This window comes from Euprymna scolopes, chromosome 1 (assembly GCF_053919585.1).
Source record: "Euprymna scolopes isolate OS-2025 chromosome 1, ASM5391958v1, whole genome shotgun sequence".
Classification (NCBI taxonomy): Eukaryota; Metazoa; Mollusca; class Cephalopoda; order Sepiida; family Sepiolidae; genus Euprymna; species Euprymna scolopes.
In genome coordinates, this window is record NC_136482.1 from 155,208,297 (window position 1) to 155,233,028 (window position 24,732).

Here is a 24,732-nt window from a genome sequence, read left to right on the forward strand (position 1 = left end):
ATTTTTCTGTGAACATTAACTCTGCTGGTGATAAATGTGACGTCATATTCGAGTTTAGTGTGATTCTGTAAACTGCCAAAAAATTTCAAAATACTTCTTTCATTTGTATCCACATCCACATCTTCAGAGCTCATTTGAAGGTGTCCACGAATTTTGCTGCCATTCCATTAGATCTTGAATGGTAAACTGGTGTTGTTATGCATTCAATTGACAATGATTTGCAGTATTCCTTAAATTCTTTTCCAGGCTCCCATTATCTATATATTAATATGATAGTGTTATTTTCTGTGTCATGCTTACATCCGGGTCATTTAATTGTTATGTACTTTCATTTCTTGTCATAAATAATTTTACCAAGAATTCTTCATAAGTTTTGGTTTTGGTTATAGGTGATGGCACTTAAGTCATCTATTTTTTTTTTTTTAAATAATTTTACCAAGAATTCTTCATAAGTTTTGGTCTCTATTATAGATGAAGGAACTCAGGTATATATATATATATATATGCACACATTTTTTTCATAAGTTTTTATTTCAGCTTCGATTATAGCTAATGCACTCAAGTCATATGGAAATATTTTTTTATTTTGGAAATCGCAACTTTATAGTATATAAAAACGATAGGACATTAACTCTATAATAATATATGCAAAATCTGCAAGAATTAAAATATATTTAAGTGTACTTTACAATCGGGCTTTGCCGAGCGTTCGTACTAGCTTAGATAAATACTTTTGCAGTTTTAACAAAAAAGCTACAATAATATCATAACGTCTATTTACACTGAACATTTACAGAATGCCAACATCGATATATTACATATGAATGAGTCTTGTAGAATTTCCACAGGTCCCGCTAGTCATTGACTAAAGGTTTTAGGCGTCCAAAACAAATAAAAATTGTTCATTATGGTATTCATTGCAGTTGGATATATGCACTTAACAATTTCTGGACACTTTATGAAATTGTCTACAATGACTATTTATGAGCCCTGCATAGTTGATATGCAATCGAGTCCATGGGACATCTGTCTTTGGCCATGGCTGAAATTTTACCAACAGATCTCTTGCTGCCAGTTGGCATCCTCTGCACTGTTCACCGCCATTTCTATGTCATGGTTCATTCTAGATCAATATGTGTAACCTCTAATGATTTCATTTGTAAAATCCCCAGATGGCCAATGTGGAATTCTTTGAGTTCTCTTTTCTGCAGAGTAGCCGGAATTATTACTATCTTCATATATAGAAATATGCGGTCACATATAGAAAAAAGTGACACATTATTTCCTTTTTTTAGTCTCCTCATTCCAACAGGCTTGCTTTTTCATTTTACTAATGAGGTCATCCTTCGCCACTGTTTTTTTTTTTCCACATCTAGGATGACTGAAAGTTCTCTAATCATATTGCATAACAGATTCAATAATTCACTTTCGTTTCTTAGCACTGCTATTATTTTCTTCAAGTGGTTTGGAATATTTAGGTATAATCTTGATAACCCATTGGAGCGACCTATCTTTTTTAATGGTACATAATCAATTTCAAAACTATAATTCAATAGAATTATGCTCCAACGTTGTAGTCAATTTCCTGTGTGCATTATTACTGGTTTATGGTCTGTTTGCAGAATAAACTCTTCCATGTAAGAACATGTGAAACTTTTTTACAGTGTAAATTATTGCTAAACTCTTTTGCAATTTGACTAATTTCCTTCCACGGGCAGCAACGTTCTTGAAACATGTGCTATTGGCTTTGTATATCTAATCTCAAATTTGTGAAGCAGTACAACACCCAATCCCTCATTGCTAGCATCCAGCACTACAATGATTTTCTTCTTCGAGTGGAAATGTGTCAATGATTGATCAACTAACAAGCAGCTTTTTATTTTTTTAAAATGCCTGTTCGCTTTCTTCTGACCACATCCATTTCGAGGTCTTTTTTATTAAATTATTTAACAGCACTCATATCATATCATATACTTTTGGGATATATATGTTATAGTAACTTACTAATCACAAGAAAGCCTGAAGCTTAGCAATGTTCTCAGGTGCAGGCATATTCTTAATAGCTTCAGCCCTTTCTGGGTCTGGTTTTCTTTTACTGTCAATAATTTGCCCTAAATATTTTATCTTCTTTAAGAAGAACTCACATTTTCAAGACATTGATCCATATTTTTCAATTCTCTGAAATACTGCTTGAATGCTGTTGTATCTCATTTTCGCTTTTAATCAGAATATCGTCCACATATGTGATTACAGATTCCATACTAGTCAACACAGTCCATTATATGCTGGAATAGGATTGAGGTTACCTTCAATCCAAAAGGAAAACGATTAAGTTCAAAAATTCCTTTCTGTATATTTATTGTCAGGTACTTAAAACATTCTTCACAGACTTTAATCTGAAGGTAGGCTTCAGACAAATCCAATTTTGAAAACACTACTATTTCATTTAGTGAATATATCTTTTGGAGATGGTAAGGGATATGTATAGTCTTTCAATTATTCAACCTGTCAAAAAATCAGCACATACTCTGATTTTTCAGTTTTTCTTTTCGAAACACCCAATCGAAACAAACTTTTGAAATTGCCCCATTTTTTTTTTCTAACCTAACATTTATTGCATCTAGAGTCAAAAATGGTATTTTTCTTTTGGGTTTAAAAATGATTTGAACATTTTCTTTTAATTCAAAGTCAATTTCTATTTTTACGCATAGGCCAAGTAAGTCCTGAAAACACTAAACGGAATTCATTTTTCAAATCCAAAATAAATTTTCTGTTTGCTTAGTCTTATTTTATCAATGAAATTAACTTGGTTACAGACCGAATTAATCAGTAATTCCCATAAATTGAATAGTAGAATCCAGTCTAACTCAAAAAGATTTTGTGAATGAGGAAGTACATACACTTTTGATGTCATAGTTTATCCCATGAATAAAATGGGACAATTTAGTTCTCCTTTGAACTTTAATTTTGATACTACTCTGGCAATCTTTTCCATGCTTGTTAATGGTGGACAACCTCTTACCCCCACTCCCAAAGTTTTTTCATTTATCTATATATATATATATACAGGGTGGCCGAAAAGTCCCAGGACACTATACATGTATTTTTAATAAAACACAGTATTTTTTAATGAAACACACAGAAAACATATATATTCAACAAAAAAAGGGAACTTTATTAGAAACAAAGCAGAAAACAACTAGAGTAATTTAGTGGTCTAGGGGATCAGTATGTTGGCCCTCGTTGTTCCTGTAGTGTCCTGGGACTTTTCGGCCACCCTGTATATAGAAGGCAAAAGTGGTGCGCGCATTTTTGCATGTCCAGCAAAGGCTTTTTTCGTGGGGGGTCCCCCCGGGGGGGGGGGGGGGTACTATGTTTTAGAACTTTTTATATACTCCCAAGATAATAATATCTACGATTTGCAAATGCACATCGTATCTACATTTATTTACATCGACTTTTATAAAATTCATGTTATTCCTTCCTCTCACGTTTTTGTTCGGCTTTTTTGTATAAAAGAGAAACTAATCAAAAGCGAAGGCAGCTTCCCAGCTTTTCTGCAGGGATGTCCAGAAAGCAGTTAGCTTTGATCAATGCGGGGGAAACCCCTCATATCAGACAATTGCTATTCATTTGGACACTCCCTTTTATGGGGAGCTGGTTTTCCCCAACATCGTGGGGAAACAAATAAATGAAACAGCGGAAAGCTGAACTGGCCTTCAGCCAATGCTTATTTCTGCGTATTCATTTAGCAAATAAACTTTTTGATTGACATCGCTAAATTTGAATGCTTTTCACTTTCTGTGGCCTTGTAGCGTAGTGGTAAGATGTCAGGTTTTCTTTCACTTTCTTTTCCGCCTTCGCGTCACGAGTTTGAACCTGCCTGATTACTAACACTTCTTTTTAGTCGCGAGCTAGCGACTCTATAAGTCACTCTGTCCGTAACACTTTTTGTCGGTCTGTCCGAAACACTTTTGTGCTTGGCCTTTTTGGTTAAGATCAAAGGTCTGTTGTTAATAGATGCTGTTCTTAGCTTTTTAAGCTTTTCTTGGTCTTTTGGCCAAGATCAAAGTTTAGTATCTGCTCTGATACATACATCGCGTGAGGCAGTGCTGTTCTGGCGACACATTCTTGTGCCTGGAACACACTGACAAGCTTTTTGTTTGGGTAGCGTTTTATCCGCACACCTACATTGTCTGTCTTTCTCTCCGCTCCCCCCTCGCAGGGCGATCTGAGCTGATAATTTACGACCTTCCCGCGAAGGAGGGTCGGAAACACTTTCTCTCTTCCCTCCACTAACTTCCCACTCCCTCTCTCAGTTCTATCTCCCCTCTTGCCGCCTTTTGGCGCCACTTCTTTTTGGCGCCAAAGTCGGCTCTCCACTTTGGACGCCATTTCCACGTCACTCTTTTCGGTGATTTTTAAACGAAGAGGGAACCAAAAGGGGCACCCCCAGCCCAGGGGTCATCAATATAGATACCCCCAGCCAGAGGGCTACTGCTCCCCAAGAGGATGACTCCCCAACAGGAGGAGCAAAAACAACAACTACGGACGGGGCGTACCGCCCGGATACAACATCATTGGACGCTCCCCTCAAGGAAACGGGAGCAAAACCAAAATCGGTCGTAGCATCTCACTCCGACCACAAAAAGAAGGAGGTGCCAGGCCAAAAGGACAATAAAGGGGATAGCTCTCCCCAGGAGGGCTGCTCCCCAAAAGGGGAGCAGATCAAGAAAATGAGGGGACATACCGCCTGGACCTCACAAACAAGGAAGGGGCAGATGGTCCCAAAGTAAACAAAAAAGATCATGCTCCCCAAGTGGCCAACTCCCCAAAACGGGAAGCTGCTCCCAAAAAAGACTAACCAAAGAGAGTCAGGCCCAAAAGACACTGAAAAGGGAGCCCCCCCCCCCTCAAAAAAAAAGCAACACTCCCACAAAAGGACAGACTAAGAAATCTGGGGAGGCAGGAAGCATCGTCAATAAAAAGGCAGGGGCAACCTCCATAAAATACCAAAAACGGTCTAACCCCACCAAAGACCCCATACCAACACCAACACCACCAAGACAGTCTGCATGGGGGAAGACCGTAGAAAAACAACTGTCCCCTGACAAAGTACAGACAATACATAGAGGGGGCAGATATAAAACCCATACTGGGTGCCTGGGAGGCGATTGACGGCAGAGTCCTGTCCTTCGCCATTTCCGATATACCGGAAAACCGCCTCCTGGGAATGAAGTAGGAAGACATGGCGGGGCTCCTCCACAAACTTAACATCCTGGTACTATACCTGTACCAGAGGAGCTTCGCCGTGTGGAACATCCTCCTACCCACCAAGAACGATGCGGAGAGATCTCCCTCCAAGAAATAAAGCATGGGAGAGTCAAACTAATACCCGAATACCATGGCAAGAGAAGGACTCGGGTGCAGGTATTTAATGTGCCAACCCAAATACCTGCGGAACTGCTAGGATGCCTCTTCAGCCAGTACGGTGAAGTGGAACAGGTGACCCAAGTACGGTCAAAAACTGGGACTCACCTGGGCTGCTACACAATAGCAATGAGGCTGAAGAGGGAGGGTGTTTGGGCAATACCAGTGCTGCTGACATACAAGGACGCCAGCATGACGGTAGTGGTGAAGGGCCGTTGTCCGCACTGCTGGTTCTGCCAAAAGCAGGGCCACATGGCTAGGAGCTGCCCCCAAAGGGTAACCCCTAACCAAACGACTCAAAAGGCAGTCACAACACCTGAGACAGCGCCCGCGCCAAAACAGGCAGGAACAACCCCTGCACCAACCCCAGCTCCAAGGAAAACCCAAACCACCTAGGAGGCCAAGAGGGAGGAATGGAGCATGGTAGTGAGACAAAAACAGAAGCCCATAATCCCTTCCGCCACCGTCCCACCACCAGCCCAAAAATCGAGGCAGCAGCCTCTGCAAATGCAGCAACAACAACAGCCACTGCAGCGGAAACAACTGCAGCAACAACAACTACCGCAGCAGCAAAAGCAGCAAGTGCAGCAGAAGCAGCAGCGACACCAGCGAGAGCAGCAGCAACTAGAGGAGCAGACACAACCAACGGTCCCCATAGCAATCGAGATGGGGATAAAGCGGAGAAAAGACTGCTCCTCTGAGGATGAATCCACAAGTGAGAAGGAGAAGAACTCAACCTCACCTCTCCCCGGTTCATTCGAAAGAATAAAAAAGAAAAACAAAAGAAGAAAAGAGGCAGAAAAGGTGGCCCCCACTCCCTGTGAACATACACCACCCCTAACAACAAAATCCACTTCCACCACCAAACCAGACACCACACCAACATCAGACACCACACCAACAACAAACATGGCACCAACACCAGACACCAGGCACCACACAAACACCCGTCCCCACACCAATGCAAACTGAGCTACCACCCCAAAAAGAAAAGGAAAAGAATGAACCGAGAGAGGGGAGAGACTCCTCTGCCTCTCGCAGACCAACCAAATTAAAAGCCCTTGCCCCCGAGAAACTATGTTATGTAGACCCTCTATCTGTGGCAACAGACATTTTCCATCGGCAGAGGAAAACTTTAAAACCTCTGCTCGATTACAAACAGATAGAGAGGAAAGATGTAAATATCCCCTAAAATTTCCCAGACGCCCTGCTCCTAATAACTTGTCAGAACTCCAGAGGCTTGCAAGACCAAGTTGTGGATAAGGCTGCAGCCGTTGAAGGGGCGTTTCCGGGAATCGAACTGGTGAAGAAAAATGACCCTTCTCTTGACGAACTATCAAAACAATGCAAGGGAAGGGTCTCAGTGTTGGTCCATCCGTCACTCTACAGGGCCATGAATTTGGCTAGTTTGAATGCGAGGGGCTTGAGATCATCGGGCAGGGTGGATGTGGCTGCGATTCAGGAGACGCATTTTGTTTCTTCTGTGGACTGTCAGGTGCTGGCCCGAGACTTTGAGGTTTTCTCAGCATATGGTAGCCCGCGGGGAAGGGAGTCTCTTTGCTAGTTAAACGTACCCTGTCCACGATGGTCGACGTTGTCCATAGGGATGCGGAGGGCAGGCTGGTCGTGGCAGATGTTGCCGTAAAAGATTCTGTGTTTCGGGTGATTGCGGTTCATGCGCCCAGCACCGCTCGTGAGAGGGTCTCATTCTTCAGTCAGCTTGACGCATTTGTAGATTGTTAGAAGCGGGTAGTGGTAATGGGAGATTGGAATGCCATCTTAGACCCCGAGATAGATAAGGCAGAAGGTTATGCTAGAGGATCGGAGAGGTGTGAGTCAAGCCTGACTGATCTGATGGCTAGATGCAGTCTGGTCGACAGGTTCCGAATCGAGCATCTGAGGTGGGAGATATAGATGTGGACCAATAGCATTTCCTCCTATCCAAACACTTACTTGGACAGGATGTTAGTTAGGAGAGGCGAAGTAGACTTCTTATCTTGTCCCACATTCACTTGGCTAGGCCAGACGAACCATAAACTAGTTATGGCCCGGCTGAAGCTAGGAAATAGGCCTAAGTTAGTGGCTCACTGCAAGTTAAACACCTCCCTTCTGGAGATACAAGACTTCCAAGAGAAGCTAATAGAATTAATTCAAAAAGCACTAGTGTGGGCGGTTACTGGGAGTAAGTGGTGGGTAGATCTAAAAGCCAAAACTAGAACCTTCTCCGTCAAGCATGCCCAGCGCCTCGCACTAGATAAGACCAAGACGAAGAAGAAGCTAGAGCAAAAACTAGCTCGGGCTACGGGGGAGGGTGATAGGGTTAGTCAGGAACTAGCTAAGCAGGACCTTCTGTGTGAGAATAGCGAGCGTTATGAAGGTCAAGTAGTCAGAGCTAGGCTTAGAAAGGTAGGCAATGAAGCAGTCAACTCCAACAGTGACGCGCGGCGTGAAATTTCTAGACGTGGCTCGGACAAGTACATTGCAACGGTAAGACATCCGGATGGATGCACCTTGGAATCGACTTGGGAGATCTGCGAGGGGTTTCGAGAACATTTCGAAGAGCATTTTACGTAGCAACCCGATTTTCTGGTCCTTAAGTTTAGCGACTGTTTGGCTGACTCTCCCCGCCTCGAGGTGGCTAGAGTGGCAAGTTGCGAGAGCCGGGTGACGGAGCGGGAGGTTTTTACTGCGCTGAAGCAGGTCAGCTGTGACAGATCGCCGGGATTCGATGGTCTGCCATACGAACTGTATTTGAGGCTGTCACCCATGTTTCTGCCTCTTCTGATAGATGTGGTCAACCATTGGTTTGCTCAGGGATCCATCCGGGGGCAAGTCACCAAGGGAGTGATCACATTGGGAGGAAAGGTGACGGGCATGGTGGGGAAGAGTTAGACGATTACAGGCCCATAACTCTTCTAAACACAGAGTTGAAGATTTTGGCCAAGGTCCTGTCGAATCGGCTGCAGGTTGTTATCGGCGAGTTGGTTGAACCGGAACAGAACTATGCTGTGTAGGGGGAGATCGATTCAGAACAACTTGCACCTGATACTAGAGGGAGGGATAGATGACGATATGGAAGCCGCGCTGATCAACTTAGATCAGTCCAAAGCTTTCAATAGGGTCGACTATCGTTTCTTGGCATCTGTCTTAGAGGCCGCCGGTTTTAAACCGGATTTCTGCAAGTGGATCTCCGTGGTGTATCGACAGCCAACAGCCATCGTGCAAGTCAACGGAAAGCGTTCGAAACCCTTTGTTATCTCTCAATCGCTTTGTCAGGGTTGTCCGCTGTCACCCCTGCTCCATGTCCTGGCTTTGGAGCTCCTGCTCTGCAAGCTGAGACGTGGAGAGGCAAATTCGGCCCTGCACGGAATTGCAATACCCGGTGGCTCAGCCGCCAAGGCATCCGCATTCGCCGATGATGTTACGGTCTTTGTGTCGAGCTTCAAAGACATAGAGATCGTGTCGGAGGCGCTCGCTCAGTACAAAAGAATTACAGGGACCAAGATAAACCGCAGCAAGTCGGTAGGACTGCGGTTGGGTGCCTGGAGTGGCAACACCAACCTCTCAGCGCCTTTCAGCTAGACGGATGGCCCGGTTTGGATTCTCAGCGTGTGGTTCGGACCGAGTCTCCAGCTTGACAAAAATTGGTTGGAGGTACGGTCAAATGTGGAGGCTTCAGTCAATTCGTGGCTTCGTAGGAAACTTTCCTTAAAGGGTAGAGCTGAGGAGTGTGCCACTTACGTCTTTCCTCTCATCCTTTACTGACTGGCCGTACTTCCCCTGCCTGCACAACACCTAACAGCTCTCATTGAACTCTTGTCCTCGCTTCTTTGAGACAGAGGAAAACACTGGGTGAGCAGACAGGTCTGTATTCAACGTTTGTGTTAGGGAGGCTTGGGAATGTCAGACTTGAAGTGTCATCGAGACGCTGAGAAGCTGGTCTTCCTGAGCCACTATATGCAAGATGACCAACCGTGGTACCCCGCGGTTACTGCCACCTTCCCGACCTCGTTCTCGACCCTTCTATTGAGAGCCGTCGCAGGCCGCGGGGAGAATCAGCCGACATAAAAGAGTGGCGAGCCGCACTAAAACGACTACCAAGGTCAAGCGACCTTGTGACTGATACCTGTAGGGAACTACACAGGGATCTAGTGAAGGGGGCCGCCGCCGACCCGCTATGCACGCGTTTGGGTTGGCAGCAGATTGCGTTGAGCTGGGCGCCAGGTTCCAGTCATGTGAACAATTCAGAGTTCTCTCTGACCTGGCGATTGGCCCGAAATGCACTTCCACTCAACAACATCCAATGCAGTTCCGGGTTTTTGGAGTCGCCTGATTGTCCCTGTTGTAGGGCAACGGCTGTAGAAACGACTGATCACGCTTTCTTCGATTGCCGCGAACTCCGCCAGTACTGGTCGTATGTCAGCGAGGTGACAGCTCGCATCGATCCTGAGCATCTCCGCCCAATTACTGTATCCAATGTCGTGGACAACGTGAGACTGCCGTGGGACCAGGAAAGACAAATGGTCTACGTTACGATCCTGGCCGTGGCAAGAATGGTGATTTGGACGTCGCGTCTGCAAGATTGCCGGGGTGTTGTCTTTTTCTGATCAGGATCTGATCGCTTTCTTTAAATACCAACTATGTGTAAAGATCAGATGTGATAGAAGAAGGCTGCATCGCGCGGCATTTGACAGAAGATGGATACATGTAGCAAGTCTGTGTGTACGAAGAGGAGCCAAATTTGAATATGTGTTCCCCGCCTAGGTGCGGAACGCGCAGTTCCGTAAAGTAAAATTAAACAAGTAGCTTCTCAGCTATCTGAGTGTGTGTTCCATCCCTCCCCGATTAGGAAGCCTTGAAGATCCCCACCCCCTCCTACTTGCAATTCTTGTTTTCAACCCCTCCTCTAAATTTCACCCATCTTGGAGAAAAAGAAATACAAACCAACCCCCATTCCTTACCCACAAAATTTTCTTTTTTCCATTCACCCCCATCTAGAGAGCATCCCCAGTTAGAGACTGACCCACAGAAGCGAGGTTCCTTTTACAAACCTAGTGAACGGGCAGTCTATCAACTAGACGGGGTTGGGAGGGTCCTACTAATCACCTTTTGTTTTTTCTTCCCCCGCCCTCAACACAAATGAATTATTGTACCATTATTGTCATCTTTTTTTGTTTTTACACGTCAATAAAAAATGTTTTAAAAATTGGGAGTTAAGTAGAACATCCCCCAGTACGAAAGGGTGAATGCGGTATTATGGTGAAAGAAGATACTAGCTGGGAGAAACTTTGGATTTTGTTTAGTTCTGGAGTGACAAGGATGACCAACAACCCCCACAATCCCCCCTTTTGAGTTGGCCATGTGCCTAAGTTCTTTGTTCATTGTTGATTTTCACTGTATTTTTCACATGAATATAGGATTTAATATCTCTAAGTGTAGTATCTGTTCTGGCAGATACTGCAAGCAAAGACCATATCTGGGGGCAACCCCACATAAGACCTTGGTCAATGTAGGGGCAACCCTTCATACCAATTGTCACTATCCAGCTCCCCTACTCCTCGGGGAGTTGGTCCCCCATTTCCCCTTCACTCCTCACATTAAAAATTGGCCTTGTGCCTAATTTGCTCGGTGAGGGAGCAAATAAATACCCTTTTCTTGGCCTTTTGGCCAAGATCAAAGTGTAGTATCTGTTCTTACTACAGGCTGTACTTATGTTTGTAACTTTGTGATATAAAGTGGGGGATCACTTTCCTGTATTAATTTAATGTAAAATGATCACCTACTTTACAACCAGTCAGTCTCAAAGCCATTCAAGTCATTCTCCAGATCATTCAAGTTTTCTTGAAGGATTCCAGTTATTTTTTAAGAATTCAAGTCATTCTTAAGTTCATTAAAGTCATTCTAAGTCATTTACTTTTTATTTATTTAAGTCATTTCAGCCCATTTTTCGGTCATTTTAGTTTATCTTTAAGAATTTCATGTCAATCCTACATTCACGCATTCATTTATACACGAGAGCACGCGACTAATGGCTATCGGTCTTGTTTCTTTTACACCTCCAAACACCCAGGCAACACCGAGTACTCCCTCCCCCCATTAGTTAGCAAGAGGTCATTTCTGGAATCAAGTAGCAATTCTACGGTCTGTCCATTTATTTTTATAATTTATGTACTTTCTTCTTTTACCTTAACCTTTCATTTCATTTTTAAACAAATCTATATTCACGTCTGATTTCAACATTTTTACTTGTTTCTGTTTCATCAGGCAATGTAAATTTTTATGGCCTACACGCCCATAATTAAAGCAGTCTTTTTTTCTTAAAATGCTTTCCCACCACACACATTGCATATAACATTTCTTTCTTTATTTGGATTCAACTTTTGTCTTACAGTCTGTGCTTTTCTCTTCAATCTGATTATCTTTTAATATTTACTAGATGCTGACATTCCTCCATTACCTTTTGTAGCGTAACGTTTGGGTCCTATTCCATACCATATTTTAATTTCTTTTTCTTCAAATGCTATTAAACCTTAAATAAGAATTAGACATTTCAACATATTGCTCGATAATTCCGTTAAATTACATGCCTCACACTGTGCGTTCACCATACCAGCATACGTGATAAAAATCGGTGTCCTCATTTTTCATCTTTAAACATTTATTTTGCATATCAAACAAACTGTCTATTATTGAAAATTTGGTACTCTTGCATACTTTGACTCGGATTCCCGGGAATTCCCGTCAAGCATGAATCGGGTGAGACCGGCAATCATCGGTTTCAGCTGAGCGTTGTTCAAATGTTGAAACGCTAAATTGACTTTTTATTTACATCACCGACAAGGAGGGTTTTTTGTGACCATACTAAATCGCAACGCCAAAACCCTTCTTCCAATAATAAACAAATATATTCTGCCAGGGACTACAGTCATATATCTGACTGCTGGAAGGGCCTATAACAAAGAGGAGAAGGATTCTACCAACAACCTGGCAGTGAATCATAAGTATGCATTTTGTACAAAAGGCAACAATGAACCACATCAAGAGGATGTGGGAAGGAAGTAAAACAGCGAAACAAGCAAGAATAGGGGGCCAACTGGGAGCTCCTGGGTACATATTTACTTGAATTTATGTGGAGATACAAAAATTCGGAAATAATCCTTTTGTCTCCATCATAAATCACATTTCTGAAAGCTACCCGGTTCTTGGGTAGCTTTCTTCCCCGAAAAAAAAAAAAAGAAAAAAAAACAGTACTTACACCTAACAATTTACGGTTACAAAAAAAAAAAGAGTAAAACTTTCATCTTTTCTTAAAGAAAAAAGAAAAAACCTTTTTGTTTATAAATATTTTGCAAAAAAAAAAAATAAAAATAAAAAAATAAAATAAAATAAATAAAAATATTATTTTTAGTTCTTTAAAAGGTAGGTTTTTGTTATTTTTGATTGTTTGCATTTGTATCCCCCCCCCCCCCCGCTTCGTTTGTTTTTAAATTAGTCTGCGTCTGTTACAACGTTCAGCTTGATTGCCGATCTGGCCCGATCCATGTTTGACGAGAATTCTCGAGAATCCAGGTCAAATTATGCAAGAGTAGCAAAAATTTTCAAAAAAAATTTCTATTGTTTCACTTAATGACACATCCTGTTTTTTTTTTGGAAGATTCAAATTTGCATATTTAGTATCGTCTTCTCTTCTCAACTTTTGTAACAATAGCATGATTTTTTCTTTGCCCAACCATTACTCATATCTTTTCATAAATGCAATTTCAAACCTACGAAAATAAGCTGGAAACATTGAACTAACATTTAAATTTGAAGCTGAAAAAATTCCTAAACATAGTCATTTTGTGGTCCTAGGCAATACATCTTCCAAATGTAATTTGTCTTCTGCCTGTTGTTTGAATAACTTTTAAAACCTCTTTTGTTGTTGATGTTGAAATTGCTGTTGTGAAGTGGCCTGAAGCACTTTCCACTATCGGTTTCATTTTTTTTTTTTTTTTTTTTTTTTTTACATATCCATAAGAAGAAAAACGAGCAGCGTGTGCATGGTCTCTCTCTGGTGCTGCATGCGAGATGACGCCACAAAAAAGTGAAGAAATGATGAATGTAAGAAGTGTGAAGGGCCAATAAACGTTATGGGATAAAAAGTAACTTTTTGCAATTTTGGGGCATTTGTGACCCCCTTTAGAGCCCCTGGGAATGCCGAATCCCAGTGAAAATTGACAAACAGTGCAGTTTCACGCTTTAAGATGTATATTTGAATTTAGCACCATGGAAAACAACTATATAGGCATACATATCAAATTTTTTAGTAATATGAAAAAAAGCTCCAAAAAGGCATGTTTTTTTTAGATCTAAAAGTCTCAGAGGGACACTAACCAGAATTCTGGCAGAGTCACCCATACTGGATTTATATTAAGAACAATAGCCTCCACATTTTGGCCAAGTTTCAGAAAAATCTAATGGATGGATCAAAAATTAAAAAGTTAACGTATCATTTTTAGCCACTTTGGGGCATTATTTACCTCTTTTGGGCCCCTGGAGACGCAACGGGAATTTTCGTAAAAAAATTTTTTTACTGTGCACATCTATTTAATAAAATACAATTTGTGGCAAAATTTCAGAAAAAACTAATGGATGGTCATCCGGTAATCGTCTGGACTAATGGACGAACGGACACCACTGAAAACATACGTAAGTCCCTCTCCGATAAATCAGGGGACCAAAATTATTCCAATTTGTGCAGACAATAACTTTTCTACATACAGTAGCGTCCAAAACTAAGGGACAAATTTTTAAAACCTAATATTTGTTAGAAATGATTTATAGTTATTTATTTTCAAAATAGGAACGTCCAAAAATAAGGGACAAAGTTGAGAAAAACAATGTAAACAGTATGCTATATTCACATTTTTTCATTTCCTCTAAATAAGGCTTAGTCATTTGTAAACGTTGCATCAGCCAGCACCATGGCGAAACGCCAAAAACTTGATTACTCTGTGAGACAAGCTATTGTGAAGCTACACAAGAAAAAGCACACTATTAGAGAGATTTCAGAGAAAGTGAAACGTTCCAAGAGTGTTGTAGGCAGGGTTGTTAAATCTTACAATGATACTGGCGAAATAATGCTTTTAAAATCGGCAGACCCCGCAAAACTTCGGCAAGAGAAGATTGAATAATGCAGCGTATGTCATTAAAGGACCATTTTAAGTCTTGCACAGAAATTAAAAGAGTTATGAATAGTACCTATGTGTTAATGTGTCAAGACAGACTGTTTCTAGATGACTGCAAGAAATAGGGCTGTTTAATCAAACCCCAGGGAAGAAACTACTGGTTAGTTCGAAGAATAAGAGATTAGAGTTTGCAAACAGGTATGTAATTTGGACATAGGAAAATTGGGCAAAAGTATTTTTCAGTGATGAAAGACAGTTTAATTTATTTGGAAATAATGGAAAAAACAATGTAAAGAGACATATTGGTGAAAGATTAAGTACAAAGTGTACTAAGAAAACTGTCAAGTTTGGGGGCGGAAGTGTCATGATATTTGGAATGTTTTCTAGCCAAGGTACAACGCCTCTTATTCGGTTACAAACTCGTGTAAACACGCAGATCTATAAAAATTGTTCAAGATCATGTTGTGCCAATCATATAGAATTCAGGTTTCGATAGAGCTACCTTTATGCAAAATAATGCTCCATTTCACAAGGCAAAGGAGGTAAGGAGTTACCTTAGTGAGCAAGATTTCGAAATTATGGATTGACCACCACAAAGTCCTGACTTAAATCCAATAGAAAATCTTTGGAAGACCTTGGGAGTGAAAATTATGGAAAGAAATCCCACTAACATGGAGAATGGTCTAAAATTAGTATCGAGGATTGTCAAGAACTGATTCGTTCTTGTAGTCGAAGATGTGCAGCTGTCATTAAGAGCAAGGGCTCATTTACTAAATATTGATTGTACATGTATTTTCATTGTTTTTTGGCTGTTTGCATTGTTTTTCTCAATTTTGTCCCTTACTTTTGGACGTTCCTATTTTGAAAATAAATAAATTGTTACAATTCTTTTTCTATCCTTTGCAAATGATTCAAATTTTAGTATGTTATTATGGATGATAACGACAACCAGTTGTCAAAATTTCAGTGTTTCACGGTTATTATTTCTAAAAAATATTAGATTTTAAAATTTTGTCCTTTAGTTTTGGACGCTACTGTACAACAAGAGAAAGGAGCAAGTTCTTACTTCTGTAAGAATTGAATAAAAGTCTTTACATTCCTTGTAAAATTAAAAACTGGAGAGAAAAAAAAAATTACACATTTTTGTAAATAACGATAAGTCGTTCTAACATTCTTTGTTAGTTTCTTTTTTTTTTTTTTAAACTTGCGGTGTCATTTTGATTATTTTGTCATTAGGCTTTTTTTTCTAACTTATGAATTTGTTTCGAATCCAAAGTCGCCACTGATATGATCCCGAGGAAAGGATATATATGTCATTTGAAGAAGCTGTCTTGTTTCAGTTTAAGTAATAAATCTGGAGTATCACAGTATGGACAAGTATTGTGGTTGAAGTAGGAGTTGTTAGTGTGAGACTTGTGTACTTTTTGATGTCTTCCCCAAACATCTCTACCAGCTTGTATTTATAGCTCAACCAGCCAATCACAATATTGCAGGAGGAAAGACCCGGATGTAATTATATTTATTACATCAGCAACCCTAAATTATTTTGACAACTTTCATTGATTTTATAAGACTACATACACATTGTCAACAAATGAATTTTATAAGCTAGTCTATTAGGAGACAGCTGCCAATGTAAAATACATAGAAAGAAGGTAGCACTCAATTTACCATGGGTAGAGTTTCATTTATCATAATGTAAAACATGGAAAAACGTTTCTCGGCCAGTAGATTTCATTGGCAAACACCAGACAGTACACAACAAATAGTAATCAAATTGAAAAAAAAAAATGCAAACCAGAAACTGAAGAAAAGATCAAAGAAATAGTATTTTATCTAACTGTTACATTTTATTCAACTTTGCATTAAATAAATTAAAGAGCAATAGGACATTTACGGCCATTTTATGATGAAGTATATAGGTCAGCAGCCAAACAGAACAATCATTATGACTAGATAAATTTTAAGAATACTGAGAAGGATTTTTATATGCCATATTTGTGGGAAAATTTGCTGGAGAGATGCTGGAATTAAGAGATACATGCATAATCATAGTTACTTAGAACTATATTGAAGAGATGGAAATCTTATGTCAAGATGTAGAAGTCATCAAACACACACGCATATATATACATATAGTATTACATGTTAATTTTTTTTCTTTTTAGATAATTGTTATTTTATCAACTTGCATGAAAAGAGCGATGTAAAAGATGCTTAAAACCGTTTGAATTATGCAAATACCATCAGTAGTTCAAAAGTTATGAGAATTTTAAGTGCCAAAATTTAAGCTTTTCTGTGGACATTTTCTTTAGAAAAAGTGCACTAAATTATGGAAATTCGGTAATTTCACCACCATTTATTTATTTTTCAAGTTATTCTCATGAAACTTAGCACTCTTATGTAAAATTGTGTGCTCTTTCTGATTATGCAGTCAAATTTGATGTATGTCTTTAACATAAATTCAGATGCACAAATTTCAATTGTTTTTAAACTGGCGCATGGTATCATACAGTGGGTGTCTATTCATGAACAAAACTAAGTATTATAGTGGTATTTAAATATAGCTTTATTGAGAACAGGCATTTTCCTGCCTCCTCACCAAAAGAGAGCTAAATCTGGGTGTAGCTATTGAATGCCTAAAGAGCATGACCGGTATTTACTACTCCCCTCAAAGAAAAAAAAATTGAGTAGATATGAATTAATCTCAGAAATAAACTGAAGAAAATTTTTCATATAGATTTGGGATTTCTGTAAAAGATGGAAATTCCCATAGTCGACCAGAACTTATGCATTTTGGGACCTGTCCAATTTTCAATTTTGTAAATCCTCTCTATCTGGCCCAAAATATACCCCTATTTTCTGAGATGCGGCCATAAACCATACTCTACATGAATCCTTCATGTAGCTTTCACAGTACCAGAATACCAGGAATCCTGATAAGCAACAACTATATATTCATCAGTTGATGGTAATTTTTGTCATTTCTATTCTGTTGTTTTACCAAAAATTCAACTATGTAAAACAAAGAAATAAAACGGTAATTAACATTTAAAATGATTACTTTTATATTTTAGGGTATGCTGAAAACGAATATCGCATTTAAATTTTCTGCAAATAAGTAGTTTTCCGGATATTAAGCAATGTTATTTCTTATGTTATCGCTGGTGGGTTATCTTGGTATGAGCGAGCGCGCAAACGTAACCCTGAGAAACTATGCACAAGCGTATGTACCAAGATGGCCACCAGCAATAGCATAAGAAATGACATTGCTTAATATCCAGAAAGCTACTTATTTGCGGAAAATTTAAATGCGATATTCGTTTTCAGCATACCTGAACACCTTAAAAGGTAGTCATTTTAAAGAAAAATGTTAAGCTGCAAACAAGGTAAAAATTTACAAAATGCATCACAATGAAATTCTTTATCGAACCACCTAATTATTATTATTATTTAGATATCTTCAGTTAAAAAAAAAAAAAAACGGGTTTGTTTTACAGATTCGAAAAAATGGTCTTGACAATGAGTTAAAAATAAATTCAAGTTTCACAATATATTTTATTTAATTGTTAGGTGAAAGTACAGAATAGTTAACAAAACACCCTTCCTCCTCCATGTTAAGAATGGGTTTCTAAATAATAACGTTATTATTTCAGCATGGTAGCATAAGTGCACAATCACCTTTTATTTGTTATATATTTGTTTTTGTTTTTTTTTGTTTTGTTTATTACTAAAAAACAAATGCATGTACTTAGTACAATTTGTTGTTTTTTAACGCTTTTAGTATATGTGTACTAAAAAGCAACAAAATAGTATTGTTTGGAAATCAAATTTGAAAAACTTATTTTTTTTAAATTGACAAACTCAGAATAAAAAATGAGACTTTTTTTCTGCTTTCGTTTTGAAAGCAGAAAAAACAGTTTTCTATTAAGAGCATACAAACTCGTTAATATGCTGACAGCGATGGTTAGCTATGTGCTATCATCGTTTCCCTTTAAGCTGTCATCGTTTCCCTTTAAGCGGATTTGAATTTCGATAAAAGATAACATTTTAAAGAAATTTCCGCACAATTAATAATTATCAAATATTTACATATTATATATGAAAATAATTTTGAAACTTATCTATATGAAAATGGATGATATATACCGATTTATCTTATTAATTTGGAAATATTCTTCGTAAACTTTGCTCGATCGTAACTTTGCTTCCTGTGGTCATAAAAATAAAAATCAAAGTCCAGTAGAGATGGACTTCTATGCTTATATAGCCTGTAAAATTTCAGCCATATCCAATTAAATTTAACTCATATGTATCCAAACGTAACGTATGAAATGTAAACATTGAAAAAACAGTTTGGTGATGTTACATTGAAAAAACAATTTTCCTTTTTGCTGTCGTGATTTTTTATGGGTTTTTTTTTTCATTTTAAACTTGAAGCATAAAAATATTGAACACATAAAAGAAAAATAAATTATCATTGGAATGCTTATTCTATTCTCTTTTCATCAATGTAATTCTTTTAAAAATTGACCAACAAATAAAAAAAAGATATGACTTGTTGAAGCACATTAGGTATGTAATATTGCCGATGTCCACGAAAATACAACATACGCTTGTAATACTAATGCATATGTATACATTTTAACAAATTGAATGATGGATTGTACCTCAACACCAGAAGCAACAGTAGTATTTTCAACCTACAAATCTCTCAAAAATTCGATGTCATGTTGCCTACACTACCTACCAAACAGATGCTGAATACATCATTGTGCTTCACTCCTAGTAAAAAAATAATAAACGTAATACGATATTATGGACTAGAGACAGGAAGAGGCCTTATTCAATCCTGATAAAGCTGGGTATTCCTGCTAGTGCATACATAGTCTTGAAAGTTTTTCAACCTTTAAAACTATAAAAACAAAAAACTTTTAGTTTCCCTATATAGTTTAATCAAACAAAATACATACTAAAATATTCCTTAGTTTGAGGATGTTACATTTGAAAAGAAATGCTATTTGTCTAATTAGTCACAATTTGTAATTAACTCACCAAGTGATTCATTTCTTACTAATTTTTTGTCTATCATTCGTCTTCTCTTATTGTAGCTTCATTAAACTACTTTCCAATAGTTTAAAAAAATATTTTTTTTTAGATTGTTTCCTCCCTCTCAAAGATGTGTTATACCGATAGTCGAAACTAAGTGACCATCTTTACAAAGAGGCATAAAAAAAAAGGAAGGCAGCTTTCAGCAGAAAATGATACTCAAAATGTGGAATTGAAATGTAAAAAAAAAAAAAAAAAAAAAAAAAACATACCTTGAGAGCTACCTTTAATAAAAAAGTTGGGTTTTTTTCAGTCACTTTGTAAAGGTCATTTCTAAGTTTCGACTATGTGTATAATAAAATATATTTTGTCTTTGAAGGTGATAAAGTTCTTGATGAGCCGTTCCCTTTACGTAATTCAATTTACCAAATTTCCACGACTAAGGATTACTACGATATTGTCCAATAGGACAACCGCACACTCATTAACCCTTATCCTCGTGTGGCCTCCAGGTCTTGATAAGTGGTGACTCCTTTGTAAAAAAAAAAAATAAATAAACAAACTTCCCTATTCAAATGGGAATGCTTTGAAAGTGATAAAGTAATATCTACAATATATTTTTCGACCAAAACTGCAGGGGAAAGCATAAAAGTCGTATTTCAGATGCAATGCCCTCTGCTTGTCTTTATTATCACTATCAAGGTTTGATTCTCAAACTTTAACAAAATAAAGTTGGAGTTTGAGCTCACCTCCACCAGTAAAGAAAAGTAAATTAAGACTCAATCTCTGTTCACCCTGAAAGACAGAATGAATAGATATTCTGCTTATATGGCTGCACTATGCTCTAATGTTGCTCAACATCGCCTTGCATGTTTATCTGCTGCGGCTGAGCTAAAATCCCTTGGAAACTTGTTAGACAATAATTCACTGTAGACTGACATTTCCACGTTGAATTCAAGATTTGCCAACAACCATAAATGTCATTGACAAATTGTAGATTATCTTGACCTTCATCTTCTGTCTTGTCACACAAGTATCAGGCAGATATCACATTAATCAATAATTAATTGCATTATCCAATGAGCGTCAGTTGCTGCCAGTTTCCCTTACAAGGATAAACGTGATGAAAAGCGTTCCCATTCAAATAGGGAAGTTTTTTTGTTTTTTTTTTTACAAAGGAGTCATCACTTATCAAGACCTGGAGGCCACACGAGGATAAGGGTTAATGAGTGCAGTTGTTCAATTGGACAATATCGTAGTAATCATTAGTAGTGGAAATTTAGTAAATTGAATTACTTAAAGGAACGGCTCATCAAGAACTTGTTTACATTGGACTTGAAGATAACCATATTGTAGTCAGCTGGAAATCAGGGAAATGGAAGATAGTTCCACAGGCGTGCAGTTCTAAGAAAGAAGCTTTGTTCATGGAATCTACATTTAGGTTTAGGCACAGAGGAGTAGGGGAAATTATTGATAGTGGTTTCAGCTAGCCGAGTGTTTTTTGTGAAAGTTTGGCAAGGGGGAACCATAGATTGGAACTCAGACAAGCACTTGCTATGAAAATAACGAAGCAGAGACAAGCTTGCAATGTTTCTTCTGTGAGAAAGAGGTTGCAGGGAAGAGAAAAGGGCATCCCCTACTAGGCTACAAAGTCTATGATCTGGAACTAATTCATTTTCCGCCTGTAATATCATTACCTTTGTTATTGACCTTGGATCTATTGCTCAGCAATCAGCGTGCCAAGAAGAGAAAAGTACATATTGAGCTCTGATGTAGATATGTTTCTGTTTAGAGTACAATTGAATAATGATACTTGACTTTTGCATCTTAAACTTTAATTAAAGCCATTATATAAAAATAATTTTATAAAATCAACAGTAATATAAGTGCAATGTAAACTATTATGGAATAAGTCACTATGGGGAGACATGTGAAGCTTCCTCCTGGTGCACCACAGTGGGTCCCTGGCTAGAGCAGGCAATCAATTTTATTGAAAAATGGGCAATTTCAGCAATTTTAATGACAATAAAAGTAATAGAAGTGTGGAATAATCATTAATTTTCAGTCGATCCTGGGCATCATCAGATCTCTCTGCTAGTTTTATATAATTAGTTGGCACCTATATATGCGTATATTTTGAGGAAAATTTTTCAGCATTCACATAGATTATCATCAGCAACACTAATATCGAGAGATCTTGTTATGAAATTGATCTAGTCATTATTGTTAGCAGCAAGTTGTATGGACAAAACACCTCTAAGGTTGTCAAGAACAAGATATCTTTGTAACACACAGCCGCTATCCATTTATTTGCCATTGCATGCAGCTATGACGCTACCATACTCAAAATTCAGTTCATTAGTCTAAGTCATATCTTACTGAAAACATTGATTGTCTGGTAATTGTTCAGATGCATAACTAAGCAAATATCCTTAATCAGACACCTGCCATACTCTGAGCGCTTTATTTCCCTGAGGTTGGATTCATTGAAGATCATCTGATTTAGTAAACAGTACATAATTATTGTCCATCTTGCTAACAACAATCTGGAGCACCTTTTCGATCATTATGTGGTGAACACATGTGAACATAAAGTCAGAAAACAGTTTACATGATTTTCAGAAATATTTTTCCAAGTTCAAAATTATTGAAACAAGGAACAAACCATCTGCATCAGTTGTTGCTTGCAAAGACACTGCATCCTTTAAAACTTATACTTTAGAAATTTGTCAAAACTACACCTGATATCCCCTCCCCTTCCATACATATGCACACGTCTATAATCACTGGTCATTTTCATGACAATTATATTTTATATACTACATATGGACTTTTGAGGTGTAGTGAACCTGGACACGGAACACAATGATTTCATTATATTAAAAATAATGGCTTTACGGAAAAAAATTAATAAACTTTTACAATTTACATATACCATATTTCTGAGTAGGTACGTAAGGTCTTAAAAATCTAATATATAAAAGGCAAAGTGTGTGTGTGTGTGTGTGTGTGTGTGTGTGTGTGTGTGTGTGTGTGTGTGTGTGTGTGTGTGTGTGTTTGTTTGTTTGCTTCGCAAAAACTTTTGACAGACGCATTAGAACTTAACCAAACCGGTATAGTTTTCAAGCTCGATCCTTCAGACGACAAATATTGAAAAGTTGACCAAAAACATTAATTCCTTCACTCTCAACTGGGCAGTTTTCTACAAGGAGGGGTCGATTTTTGTATCGCCATTTTCACAAGTCATCGTGTCAGTCAGACTGACTATGCTTAATTTCAACATTTAGAACTTCCAATCGGGTGATGGCAACATCGGCTAAGACATCACATTTTTTTTAAAACTTTTTTTCTCCTGCGTGTTATGGGTTCAAGCCTGTCTGCCTTCCTGCTATCATTTTTTTTTAAACACCTCTGTCTACTCTTGACCCTTCCTCCACTACTACTCTTTTTTTTACCCACCCCCGGGTTCCTTACTACACCACCTACACACACACCTGGGCAATGGTCACCCTCGCAACTGTTATTTTGATCCTCCCCCTTACTAAACCACCTAAACACCTGGGGCAACACTAGGTACCTCTACTAGTTTACTATAAATCCATTTTTTTTTTTTAAACAGTGCTTCAATGTGATTAAAAAAAAAATTGATGCAAAAATAACATCTTCATAAGACATTTACTCTTATAAATTATGATTTACTTTAATATTGCCAAATATCAAAGATGGGATGCACAATTAAGGGATGACGATAAAATTAAATTCTGATCATAAAAGTAAATTTCAATTGTTTTTTCTTTTTTTTTCTTCTTTATTTTTTACTACTTGGGGGGGGGGGGGCGGAGGAGGAGTACTGCTTTTATAGTGTTTTATTAAAACTTTTACGAACTAAGAGTAAATGCTCCTTTTTGTTTTGCTGACATCATGCATTCCTACCTGGTAAACCAGATACTTGACAGGATGGATCTCCAGAGTATCATTATTAGACAAGAGAAAAATCCAGGTTGTCCTTGATGGTCATATGTCCAAACAGCATGATATAAATGCAGGTGTGCCTTAGGGGTTGATCCTTTATTATTCCTAATATTCATACACGACCTTCCTGATAAATGGGTATACGAGCTGCCTTAAATAAGTTTCCAAATGGTTTTCGTATGGACACTTATTGACAGTACACACATTAAACTCTAACCCCTTTTGAAGTAATCTCCTCCGACTGCAATGTACTTGTACCGTTCCAACAACTTCTGGAAGGTCCCATGGACGTTTTCTTGTGTGAGCGTGTCAATGACTCATCATAGTCTCTTCCATCTCCTCAAGTGTCTCATAATAACACCCTCTAAGGTTTTCCTTGAGCTTATAGAATAACTAAAATCATAGGGAGCAAGGTTTGGACTATAGGGAGAGTGAGGAACTGTCTTGATGCCATTTTGAGTCAAATAGATACAAGGATAGGGTTGTAGACCGGTACATTGTCCTGGTGGAAATGTCACTAACCTGATTTGAATGCTAGCCTCTTCTGACAGAATTTATTCCTGAACTCCCTTAAAACCTTAACAGAGTACTCCTTGTTGACTGTCTGTTTAGTGGGAACCCAGTGTATGTAGATCATACCCTTGCTGTCAAGAACTGCGGAATCTGAATTGATCAGCTTGACCATCTCCCTACCATCATGAAATTTTTCTTTCTGAGTACTAGAGATAAACTTTGCGCAAATCTTCAGTTCCTCACGAATAATTGTGTACAATTCTCACACTGATATCAAACTGTGCACCTATTGTCTCCATAGATACAATGGTCCTTATCCATGAAATTCTTTATTTGGTCACTCAACTCTGGTGTTCTGATTTCCTTACTCTTCAGACACCTCTCATCATCCTTCATAGACTCCCTGCCTTCCTTGAATCTCTTATGCCACTCAAAAATTCATGCTAGAATCATGCAAGATGGTCCAAAAGCAGTCTGAAGCATTCCATGCGTTTCTATGGCATTTTTTCAAAGTTTAAAACAGTTTTATTGCATATCGTTCTTCTAAAGTGTCATCATGTCCAGATTGCATTTTTGAAATTCACCAGCTATGACAATCAGG

At 38.4% G+C, this 24,732-nt stretch overlaps 1 protein-coding gene and 1 pseudogene across 1 annotated transcript in view; one reads left to right on the top strand and one right to left on the bottom strand.

The window, feature by feature from the left end:
• The window catches only part of LOC145276776 (uncharacterized), a 140,532-nt gene that overhangs the window by 87,989 nt on the left and 27,811 nt on the right, over positions 1-24,732 (bottom strand). The gene's annotated exons all lie outside the window — the stretch shown is intronic.
• Positions 11,077-11,309, top strand: LOC145284023 (U2 spliceosomal RNA; annotated as a pseudogene).